The sequence below is a fragment of the Nicotiana sylvestris genome, chromosome 10 (assembly GCF_000393655.2).
Source record: "Nicotiana sylvestris chromosome 10, ASM39365v2, whole genome shotgun sequence".
NCBI classification, from domain to species: Eukaryota; Viridiplantae; Streptophyta; class Magnoliopsida; order Solanales; family Solanaceae; genus Nicotiana; species Nicotiana sylvestris.
In genome coordinates this window covers 15,952,573-15,964,847 of record NC_091066.1, presented here as the reverse complement: position 1 = coordinate 15,964,847, position 12,275 = coordinate 15,952,573, and the positions used below count along the sequence as shown (strand labels likewise).

General features: G+C 36.2%; 1 non-coding gene across 1 annotated transcript; it reads left to right on the top strand.

Moving 5' to 3' along the window:
- Window positions 1-9,925: 9,925 nt before the first annotated feature.
- Window positions 9,926-9,997, top strand: TRNAT-CGU (transfer RNA threonine (anticodon CGU)). Its single transcript has one exon. It is a non-coding gene; the product is annotated as a tRNA-Thr (tRNA).
- The last annotated feature ends 2,278 nt before the right edge of the window (window positions 9,998-12,275 follow it).

The window sequence follows — 12,275 nt, the reverse complement described above, 5'->3', positions numbered from 1 at the left end:
AGTAAAGTTCAGAAACGCAAGTGCAAAATGTAAGTAAACTACAAAGAGAAAAAAAGAAAGAAAAGAATGAAGAAAAAAAAAGAATGAAAAGAAAAAGAAAAAAAAAAAGAAAAAAAGAGGAAAAACAACAAAAAGAAAAACAAAAGGAAGAAAAAAAAGAGAAAGAAAAAGAAAAGAAAAATTACAACAAACAAAGTGATTCCTATGTCATGAACTACGTTCGACCTGATTCCTTTTAAGGATACGTAGGCAGCCTCACCGTTCAGTCCCATCAAAATAAAAATCCAAAAGTCCCCAAGCAACGAATCTGGGGCAGAAGTTGTGGTTGTTGTAGGAAATCTGATTCCGAAAGTTGTAATTTTAAACCCATTTGAATAATTTCGAGCTTTTGATACCCTTTCTTTCTAACCCTATCCAAAAGCCCACATTACGGTCCAAAGAAAGACCTTCCGATCAGTCTTCGAGAGATGCCAAGTCAAGCGAGTAGAGGTGAATCATATCAGGGGCAGCACTCCGTTCCAAGCAAGGAAAAATGAAAAATGAGAGAGTCTTATTGGTGAAAACCCTCACGGGCATCGTAAGGCGATGAAAGCTGAGAGAAATAAAAAATGAGAGAGTCTTATTGGTGAAAACCTTCACGTGCACCTTGAGGCGACGGTAAGTTGAGAGAAAGAACAAATGAGAGAGGCTTGATGGTGAAAACTCTCCGGGCACTACAAGTCGAATAAGGATTGTGAATCAGATTGGATAATCGGAGCATTGAAGCTCAGTTTCACGGTTTAAAGGTACAACAAGAGTTTAACATCAGGCTTACTTGACAGAATAGGCCACAGGTTCATGTCATGGTCATTAGAGTTGGTATCTACAACTAATAGGTTTCTACTTTGTAGTTTTCTCGTTAGGAATCATTTTTTTCCATTGTCCTTTACTCTGTTCTTTTTGTCTTGTTCACTTCCTCTTCCTGAGTCTGTGCGGTTAGAACAAGTGAGAAATGACTTCAAAATTTGCCAACAGTTGTCCAATTGCACAAAACGGGGTCTGGCTAACACATCAAAATGTCATAAGTCAGAAAAGAACAACAAACGCATTGAGCTGGTAATAATCAACATGCTTTGGGATCCTTGTGAAATACAAAGGTTTGGTACATATCAATTCATGAACAATGCAACAAGATGGAGGGTGTTAGGTGAACGAATCAAAGGTATTTTCGGTGAAACACAAAGGTTTGGTATATATCAATTCATGAATAATGCAACAGATGGAGGGTGTAGGGTGAACGGATCAAAGGTATTTTCTGTGATATGATTAACAAAGAAAGTGGTTAACCAGTGACAAGCAAGGCCTTCCAAGCAGAAATCAAAGTTATCATGGCAAGTGAAGGAGCAATAGACCTAAAGGCCAAGGCCAGTGGTTTAAGTCAAGGAAGAACAACATATGCACTAAGTAGGTGACAATTGACGTGCTTTAGGATTCATGCGAGACACAAAGGTTTGGTGAATACCAGTTCATGAGCAATGCAACAAATAGAGGGTATCGGGTCTGAATGGAGAAGAGGTATTTTCTGTGATAAGGGTGACAAAGAAAGTGTTCAGTCAATAAACAGGCAAGGTCTTTCAAGTTGAAACCAAAGTTATCATGGGAAGTGAAGGAGCAATCGCCCTGAACGTCAATGCCACAAACCAACCACCATATTTATAAACTCATAAGTTTTCTTTGTTTGAAACATGGACAAAAATTGTGTCCAAATCAAAGCTTGAAAGTTTGAATTTTTTTTGCAAATGTCATGCCCAAATTTTGTCAGCACAAAGGCGGTTTGAGAAAGGGAAAGGAAAATTTGTTCGATCTGTAGGAACCCTCCATGAGGAAAAGCATGGTTCAGAGGCACGGAATTTTGTTCGTGCTGCAGAGATCCTCCAGAAAGAAAGCATGGCTCAGGTAAGTTCATTCGCGGCTTTTCAGGACCCTCCTGGATAATGAGATTTAGTTTTAAGTGTTCAGGACCCTCCTGGACAATGGGATGTAGTTCTAAGACCTTCATAGAAAACAAGATTAGCGTAAGTTTTATCTTTAGGAAATAGGATTTAGCTTTAAAGTTGTCACTCTTAAGGTGAGATTTATTTTGAAATTTTCAGGAACCTCCTGGGAAATGGGACTTAGTTTAAAATCCAAAACAATCATGAGTAGCATAAATGTACCCCAAAGGAATATAAGTTGGCTTCAAAGTTTGCATGTCTAAGATAGGATTCAATTAGGAGTTTTCAGGACCCTCCTGAATAATGAGACCTAGCTTTAAGATTTCCATTAGATAACAACATTTAGCGTAAGTTCTGGTGTAGGGTAATATAATTTAGCCGTAAAATTGTCACTTTTAAGATAATACTTGATTTTTGATTTTCAGGACCTTCCTAGATAATGGGACCTAGCTTTCAAATTCTTAGTAATATTTGGTAATATGATTCAGTTTAACACTCACAGATGCGCCCAACACCAAACTGGGCAGAAGTTTTCTTTGTTTTGTCTATTTTTTGGTAATCAGGCGCCCACCTGGAGAACAAGGGAATACATTTCAAGTTCAGCAATCAGGCGCCCACCTGGAGAACAAGGGAATACATTCAAGTTTCAACAATCAGGCACCCACCTGGAGAACAAGGGAATACATTTCAAAGTTCAGCAATCAGGCGCCCACCTGGAGAACAAGGGAATACATTTCAAGTTCAGTAATTAGGCGCCCACCTGGAGAACAAGGGAGTATAGTTCAAGTTTCAGTTTTCAAGTTCTTACTGATATTTGGTAGCATGCCAAACTGGGGCAGAAGTTTTCTTTGTTTTTGTCTATTTTGTGAAAATCAAGCGCCCACCTGGAGAACAAGGGAATACATTTCAAGTTCGGCAATCAGGCGCCCATCTGGAGAACAAGGGAATACATTTCAAGTTCAGCAATCAGGCGCCCACCTGGAGAATAAGGGAATACATTTCAAATTCAGCAATCAGAAGCCCACCTGGAAAATAAGGGAATACATTCAAGTTTCAGCAATCAGGAGCCCACCTGGAGAACAGGGGAATACATTCAAGCTTCAGCAATCAGGAGCCCACCTGGAGAACAAGGGAATACATTCAAGTTTCAGCAATCAGGAGCCCACCCGGAGAGCACGCGAATACAATTCAAGTTCAGCAGTCAGGCGTCCACCTGGAGAAAGGGAAAGCATCTCAGAATACAGTTCAAGTTTTCGGCAGTCAGACATCCACTTGGAGAAAGGGAAAACATCTCAGATTACAATTCAAGTCGGCAACAAAGGGATTTCACCGGGAGAATACAAGTCAACAAGGCAACAAGAATCACAAGATCAAGTTTGAAGATATAGATAGGAATCTTGTAATGTGTAGTTGACAGGCTTAGTTAGTTTTTTTTATGATGATTTTGATGTAATAACAGAACCATGGACCGGGACCTCGGCGGAATGGCACCTTGACTGGCTCTCCACCTCGGCATACTCCATCATCTCTGAACTACACGTGGCCTGATTACTTTATAGCCAAGGATATGTAGGCAGCTCAGATACCAGGGCTCGGTCACATTCTCCTCTCTCTTAGTTTTAGTCTCTCCAAATAAGGGTAGGATCAAAAAACATGTTTAGTCGTTCTTTATCTGAAAATACTTCGTCTTTCCAGTCAAAGAGGGGTAGCTGTAGACATGTGATTTTTGACCCTCCCCGAAATTTTACCCATTTTAGCGTAAAATACTTAGTTTAGGTCTAATATAGTTATTTTAGCTAAATTTGACTCTTTTACATTATTTTTATCACAAATTGAAAAATACAAAAATAGTTCCATATTATCTATTTCATTCACTTATTAGATATTTTTAGAAAGATAGGTTACTTTGAACCTATTTTATTTTAATATAATCTTTGAAAATACCAAAAATAGTTTTGTTTTAAATGTCAGTCTTATTTTAATAGTTATTTTATTTAATTAAAATTAATTAATAAATAGGGTAGTATTTTAGTATTGTTCACTGAGAAGAATAAAACTTGGGCTCGAGCAACCCATTTTAGGCCTAATTTTTGGACCTAGCCCATAACAACCCAAGCCCAAAATACCCACTAAACTAACCCTAATACCCTTAAAGCTCTAAAAACCTAGTCTTTAAAAAGAAGAGAATCAGCCGCAAACATTACAAGAAAAGAGGAACTCGGCTCTTCATCTCGAAATGGATGGAAAACTTAATTCTTACGTCCAAGCAACGGCAGAAGCCGGATCCCTTCAAAAAACCAAATTCCTCCAACCTTGAATCTCCTAAGAGCAAGCTAGCACACACACACCTTCTTCACCAAAAACACATGCCCACACTCCTAGACAAAAAAAGGGAGAGAAAAGAAACGAAGAAGGAAGTGGCGAGCTCCTTTCTTCTGAAAAACAAAAGTAGCGGCTCCTTCTTCTGTTTTTTTAGACCAATATCTCTTTTCTCCGTGAAGTTTGACTTTGAAACTCCATGAAAACAGCTTCAAAATGACCATTGAAACCCAGCTTCTCACTTCAAAATATCACCTGAAAAATAGCTAAAGTTTTCGAGTCCGTCGAAGTCGCCGGTGTGGTTCGCGATCGAGTTAGTGAGGTCGTGTGGTAGAGCTCCAATCAACATCCTGCTCGCTTTCAAGCTTGTGAGCATTTTTTTGTAATCCGACGTTGAAGATTCACTATTAACATGAAAGAAAATTTCTCCGTTGAGGTTCATCCTTCTACTCTTGTTTATTTATTTTTTTGAGTTCTATATATGTGAATATATTATTTGAAGCATAAAACTTGTGGAAATTATTCATTGTGATGTAGATTTTTGTCATTTGATCATCTTTTAGTTGGATTTATCGATTATTTTGATTCTATTTTAATGGTGTAGTTCCTGAATATGTGATCATGGTTAGTTATTTTACTTGTAGTTAAAACTCAAAAATTGCTTGTTAATTGGACATTGTGGGTTAATATTTTTAAAGCAAGAGTTTTTGGATCATGTCTTGAGTAGCTATATTAGACACGTTTGGCTGCGTTTTGGTTTGAAGCTTTGGGCCGCAATAATTTATGTCAGGCCCAATTTGATAAGAACAAAAAGCTGACCCATTTTCCTTAATTGTTCCATAATTACTTGCCTTACAATACACCTCAAATATAGTTAGGAAATGATTCATAAAGTGTGTAGTTACTTTAGGCGCGCTATTTAAAAAATTACTTCCCTAAACTCGGGTGCGCATTTATTTGACCCAAATCCAAATCTCAACAACGTTAAATAAAATGTGTCGTGGACCGCAGGTGCATTTATGTGACGTGGTTCAAGACGCGCTTTAGATGACGTTGAATCTTTCTTAAAAATAACTAAATAAAAGTGGTTATAAAATTAAAATTGAACCATAGGTTGAAACATGTACTAAAATCAAGTAAATAGGCCAATATAATAGTTGAGCGACAGTGCTAGAACCACAGAACTCCGGAATGCCTAATACCTTCTCACGGGTTAACAAAATTCCTTACCCGAATTTCTGTGTTCGCGGACTGTAATACAGAGTCAATCTTTTCCTCGATTCGAGATTTGAACTGGTGACTTGGGACACCATAAATTATCCCAAGTGGCGACTCTGAATTTTTAATAAAATAATCCTGTTTTGATTGTCACTTTAAGTTGAAAAAAACTCCCTTATATACCCCTTTTCGGGGGTGTAGGTAAAAGGAGGTGTGACACCTGTTTCCACTATTGTTGAAGTACATGGAAGTGACAGCATCTGAGGACCAGGTCCACTTCAGAGATTTCTCAAGATCAATTTTTACTTTTTCCAATTCAGCTTGAAGTTGCCTATTTTTCTCAAGTTCACCACATAGACTAGTTTTCGCATCATTTAATTCCTTCTCAAGCTTGATGTGTGTCTCACTAGCTACTTCCTTCCCTTTCCCAATACTCACAGTCCTATGTTTTGATTTTAGTCCCTTAATGGTTTCCTTTAGGTCAGTGATTATCACTAAAAAGCCATCTCTCTCCTGCTCAGTAGCTGCAATTTTCTCTTTTACAATGTGTTTTTCATTGCTAAAGCCTTATATGGTTTCCTTCAAATCAACAACCACTACCATCAGGTCATTTCTCTCATTTTCTACACTATTTGTTTTTTCATTCAAAACTTCCTTTTCTTTTTCAAGATTAGTTATGGTTTCATTTAGATCCACTACACAGACCACCACATCATCTCTAGATTATTCATCATCTCCTAGATCTATGGTCAAGATCTCCTTATCATTGTCAAGGCTATAATATGCATCAATTAGAATATTTGATAATGACCTTAACTTCTTAGAAGAGTAGGATTTCAGATTTCTCTGAACATCCCTGAAATTTACCTCATAATTTTCATCATCTTCATCATCGTCAGACTAAGCCATCAGCGCAAACAGTGAGTCATATTTCATTGCTTCAGTTTCCACTGCCATCATGGAGCTGTTTTCTGCATCTGGTTCCCTTTATGATTCACTGGAGGAGTCTCCCCAAGAAGCAAGAGCTTGCTTCATAATATTGTCAGCTGCACTTTTTTGACTAAATCGTTTGTCTGGAACTGGGTTCCTTTTTGCTGCTTTGTCAGGGTTTTGTTTGTATTGCTCCTATTTCAGAAGTGGACTGTCTTTGATGAAATGCCCTGGCTTTCCGCACCTGTGATAGAGATCATTGTTCCTTGCCTTACTTGAACTGCCCCTCTTTAGTATACCACCATTTCTTCGAACCATATTTTGAAACCTTTTAGTAAGATAGGCCATATCACTATCTTCTTCACTTGAGTCATTATTTTCAGCCTTGAGTACTAGGTTATTTTCCTTCTTTGGCTCTCTCCTTTCACTGTCTTTCTTTCTTTTCATCTTGTATGTCTTTAGATTACCAATCAGCTCATCCATGGTTAGAGTTTGTAGATCTTTAGTTTCAGTGATGGCATTCACCTTACTCTCCCAAGAACTAGGTAGAAGACTGAGAATTTTCCTTACAAGCTTGTTTTTGGGAATAACATCTCCAAGTGAATGAAGCTCATTTATGATGGATGTGAATCTAGTGTGCATATCCTGTGTAGACTCATCATCCTTCATCCTGAAGAGCTCATACTCTGTGGGAGCATGTCAATCTTGGACTATTTAACCTGAGTAGTTCCTTCGTGTACAGTTTGCAATGCTTCCCATATTTCTTTGGCAGAATCACAAGTTGAGACTCTGTTGTACTCATCAGGTCCAATACCACATACCAAGATTTTCTTGGCACGATAGTTCTTTTTTACGGCTTTCCTGTCAATATCACTGTACTCCTTTCTGTCTTTCGGCACCATTGGTCCAGTTTCTCCAAGCTTCTTCATAGGAACATATGGACCATCACAGATGATGTCCCATAGTTCTGAGTCTTCGGCCATTATAAAATCATGCATACGAGTCTTCCACCAACCGTAGTATTGACCATTGAATCTAGGAGGTATGCAGGTTGATTGACCTTCCTCAAAGTTGAGTGGAGCAGCCATTGAGATCCTTTCTAGGTGTTAACCTTTTAGAAAGAACCCGCTCTAATACCAATCGTTAGTTTATATGAGTCCATCAAACTATAGAGTACATGATCCTCTATGAGTTTCCACTGAGAATACTTATGAAGCAGTAAGTAAAAGAGAACGGGATGTTTACGTGGAAAATCCCACTCAAGGGGACAAAAACCATGACCTACACTTGTAGGCTTTCAACTTCACTAACTTGTAATCTCATTATTACAAGCCACTTTGCAATGACTCTATTACAAAGGCTTCAACTTAACTAACTTGTGATACTCTTACCACAAGCCACTTTGTCACTCTCTAGTTACAAAGACTTTAACTTATGACTAACTCCAGTCACAACACAAACTTAGAGGGTTTGTGATTTTGGCTTTCCTAAAACACAACATCTAAGAAAGCAAGATAGGAGTTATAATGAAGAACAAATAACAAGATTACAACTCAACTACGGATACACATAGACTCATTTTGAAACCGATCCTTTAGTGGAGTCGTCTTCTTGTTCTTGACACACTTGAGATTTCAATGCTGGATCAACTCTTTTATGCTTGAGACAATATCACTAAATGCTCAAGTGAGTATCTTATGCCTTGCACCAGGTTGTTATACTACAAAAGACATCACAATGGTGATGTCAATTCTTGGTACACGCTTCTTCCTAATGGGAAGTGACTATTGCACTATCTACTATACTGTCGCGTGTACAGTTGCACACAGTCACTTTCTACAATTGTGTTCCAGCTGTGTAGTTGACTTGTACTTCTATCAGAGAACACCAAGGGATCAGGTCTCTGTCGTGTTCCTCTTTATAGCAGTTCATTTGGTGGAGTTCAGACTGAACTTCGTTCATTTGAAATGTGTGACAAGCGAGTCAGGTTCTCTATTTGGTACTTAACAATAAGTTTGTTAGATCATTAAAACATAAGAAGCATAAGGCAAAGACATTGAAAACCCATCAATAACTCTTCTGAAATGCCATGAGACACGATTTAATAGGCTTCATGGGTACACGACCTACAAGTAACTCCACCTATATGGAATTACATGCATTATTACAGGGTTTGCAATTAGCTCGGCGTCATATATCAACTCATACCATTAGAAGTGAACGTGGATTCTACAAAGGTAATCTCGATGCTTAAGAAATACAATTTATACTACTCATCCACGTTAATGGAATGCAGGTACTTACTCCAGCCACTGGGTAATCCTCCTATTATCCATACATACAGGGAGCAAAATTACGGTGCATATACTCTTGTTCAGAATGGCGCCACTTCAAACGTGTAGGACCACACAACAGTCTTCACTCTTCACCCAGCCACCCACCTTTTTGCTACCACAACTTTTGGATGATTAATAGGGAGCTGCCTACCCAAGACTTGTGAAGATTTCTGGCCCATCCAACTTGTCCTATAGGTTGCATGGACGTGGACTTGGCACATATTTTGCAGATCAAGAGCATGATCATCTGCCAACCCACTTTTTTTTAAAATGATCACTCCAATGATCACCTTTTTTATTACTCCTTTTGTAATATATTGCAACGAGCTCCTTGTAATGTTACTGTTTAAATTAATATAATTTCGTTTGTTGACCCAAAAAAAAACTCTTCTGAAATGGTAGGTTTTCATTGCGTTGAAAATAACTGAAACAGAGAATGTTGAAATTGGAGAAAAGATTAAAGGATGTGTTTTTGATGGGTTTATCCTCTTCTTTACATGTTTGTACCTCTCAAAATCAAAATAGGAAAAAAAATTACATAATCTAATTAAACTTTGATTGTTCATCTAATACGTAGGTTCAAACAAGATCCAATCATCTTGACCTCGACATAAAATTTTACTATACATATTGATCATTCATAGAAACTTGTACTTTATTATTTCATGAGTAATTATTTACTCAAATTTTTGTTTAATAATAGTTGATATTATTTTAAAAAATTATGTACTACATGAATCGGTATTCACGTGCAACACACGTACCGAGAAACTAGTGTTAATTAAAATGTCACCTGCAATTCTTCCAGAATAATAGCAACTGCCAACTAACTCTTCAGAATTCCCTATTGCATATTCCATCCATGAACTGGAAATAAGCTTGACACATTTACCCATCTAGATCATAAATATTTGAAATTCATATTATGCGTAGAGACATTAATTTTGCTAAGTATTTCGTAAATTTCACCCAAAAAAATGACTCGAAAAATATGGGGTTTGGTTATAAATTTTGCAAGTGCTTTAGAAAAAATTTAACAATCAACAAAAAGTCAGAAAAGAACACTAGTTTAAATTTGGATCTGCCTTCGTTGGATTATTTCTCCTTTCTTTTATGAATAATTTTTGTTGACAAATAACAGCTCAAGAAGCCTCCGTAGCATAGTGGTAGTGCGTTCGCTTCGTAAGTGAAAGGTCGCGAGTTCGATCCTCGCCGGGGGCTACTCTTTTATAAATTGCTTGTTATTTGTACATACCGTGTACTACTAAATTACCTTGTTTTTCTTTTGCTTGGACCACAAAAAACCGTTATCACCTTATAAAAAGGAACCTTAGCCCCAACTTGATGTTATTGCAACTACCATATAGTGACATGTTGATAGCAAATATAGGTGCAATCTTATGATTTTTAAGGTTTAATTAATTTTTAAGATTTTTTACATTGTATTCATTCATTGTACTTTCAAACTTACGATTTTTTTCAGATTGAACTTATGGGTTCAGACCTGTTATTGGGTACAATATTAGTAAATTTTTACATTGTATTCAAATAAATTGAACGCCACTATTCTACATTCGCCCCTGAGTCTAATACAATCAAATACGATGACATGACAGCAGAGGCAATATTTTATCTTTTTGAGGCCACAACTAAAAGAGCAAGTGATTAATAGTGATGCCGTTGAAAAAAGTGGTGGCCATATAAAGGACGCAGGCGTCATCAAACATGCATACATCTATAAATGCACACTTTTATTTTGCTATATATGAAGTTAGGTAATTGACCGCTTAGGGTTGGCAAATAGGTCAGTGACTAAAGTCGCGCGGAAGTAGTTTTCTGCAATTTTATGGATGGGAGATATATATGCTTCTGTATTTAACACTTTTGCTTTTTTAGTATGTTAAAAAACAATGATATATTTTTATACTTAGGAACAATATAATATAATTTTAAACTTTTCTGTTTATCCTTAATAGATGATTTATAGCTAGACGAATGTGTAAGTTTTAAAAAAAAATCTTGTTAAACTCTATATCCAATCAAATACCATAACATCAAATGAGACGGAAGGAATCTATATATTAATATAAAGGAGGGACATAGAAGAGTCATGTAATATTTTTCATAGGTGAAGATTGCTATTTATCTTTTTTCCTGTTTTTTTTTTGCCATTTTTCCTTCTTTTTTAATTCCTTTTTGTATTATCAAAAGTTATGTTTTTCCAAAATGAGAGGAACGGTTGCAACAATTAATTACTGTTGGAGTTTGAAAGACGCCTGCTATGAAAGGTTACGACAGTTAATTCCTTTTCTAATTATGGCAATTCAAGTAGTAAACAAGTAAATGCCTCTAAATATTTTAGTCAATTCCCCTGTAATTAATGTTATTAATTAATACGTTTAATATAAATTAGGCTAAGCTATTCCTTTTTGACAACTATAGTAGCACTCCAACAGATATATTTATTTGCTTTAGCAACTTAAAAAATATAATGCAAATGATGGAAATCCATGTCATGGAACATTTTCTTTAACTTTTCGTATAATTTTCTTTGAGGAAGATAATCTCATGAAAAACACTCTGTAGAAGCAAGCATCTATAAACCGATTGGTTCATCATAGGCGATCGAGAAAGGATTGAACAAACATGTATTAACAGAATAATTGAGGTGAGTTTTTCAATATCCTATTTGGCATTTTCTTTTTCATTTTATATAACTATATATAGATGTTATAATTTTGAATTTCTTTCTTTCTTTTAACGGTGTTCGTGTTGAAATCATAAATTTTCATTTGATTTGTGATTTTATCAATCAATTTATAGAAATTATTTATCTTTGACTACGTATGAATTTTTTTTATCTTTTCTATTTTAACTAAATTCACTGAAATACCATTTAGTAAGATTATCAATGTGGTCCAGTTAAAATTTTTGCCTCTAAAAATTAAAATTGTAAGTAATCCCTTCAGATTAAAATAGTCATATATTTTGGTTCTTTACTTACTAATATTTGCCTTATATTCCTCAGGCAGTTGCAACATCAAAGACGGAAAAGTAACACTGTTTCATTTTAATAGAGCACCCTTTTCATCCAAGTTTCTCCCCTCCAGTGTGTTCCATTATATTCCTCTTGAATATCTCAAATGTAAATGAGGAGACATCTCAAACGAACAAAAAAATAGCCGCGATTTGAAGTGATTGCAGCAGCGGCGACATGATAGACATGCAATGGTAGTAGTTTTCCTTTCCCCCACAAATATTTGTGTGTCCGTGGACTTCTACATGTATGTTATAATAAGATTTCTGTATTACATGAATAGAAGAGAAATACCTATTCACTTCAATTTTTTTATATCACATCAAAACTAGAAAAAAATGAGAAAGCATATGCCCGTGTCAAGCAATTAAAAGAGTAAATTATGAATAGTTTATGCGAAAAAAATAAAAAGAAATTTTTAGCGAAACCCGACATGATGCAAAAGAATAGGAAGACAAACAA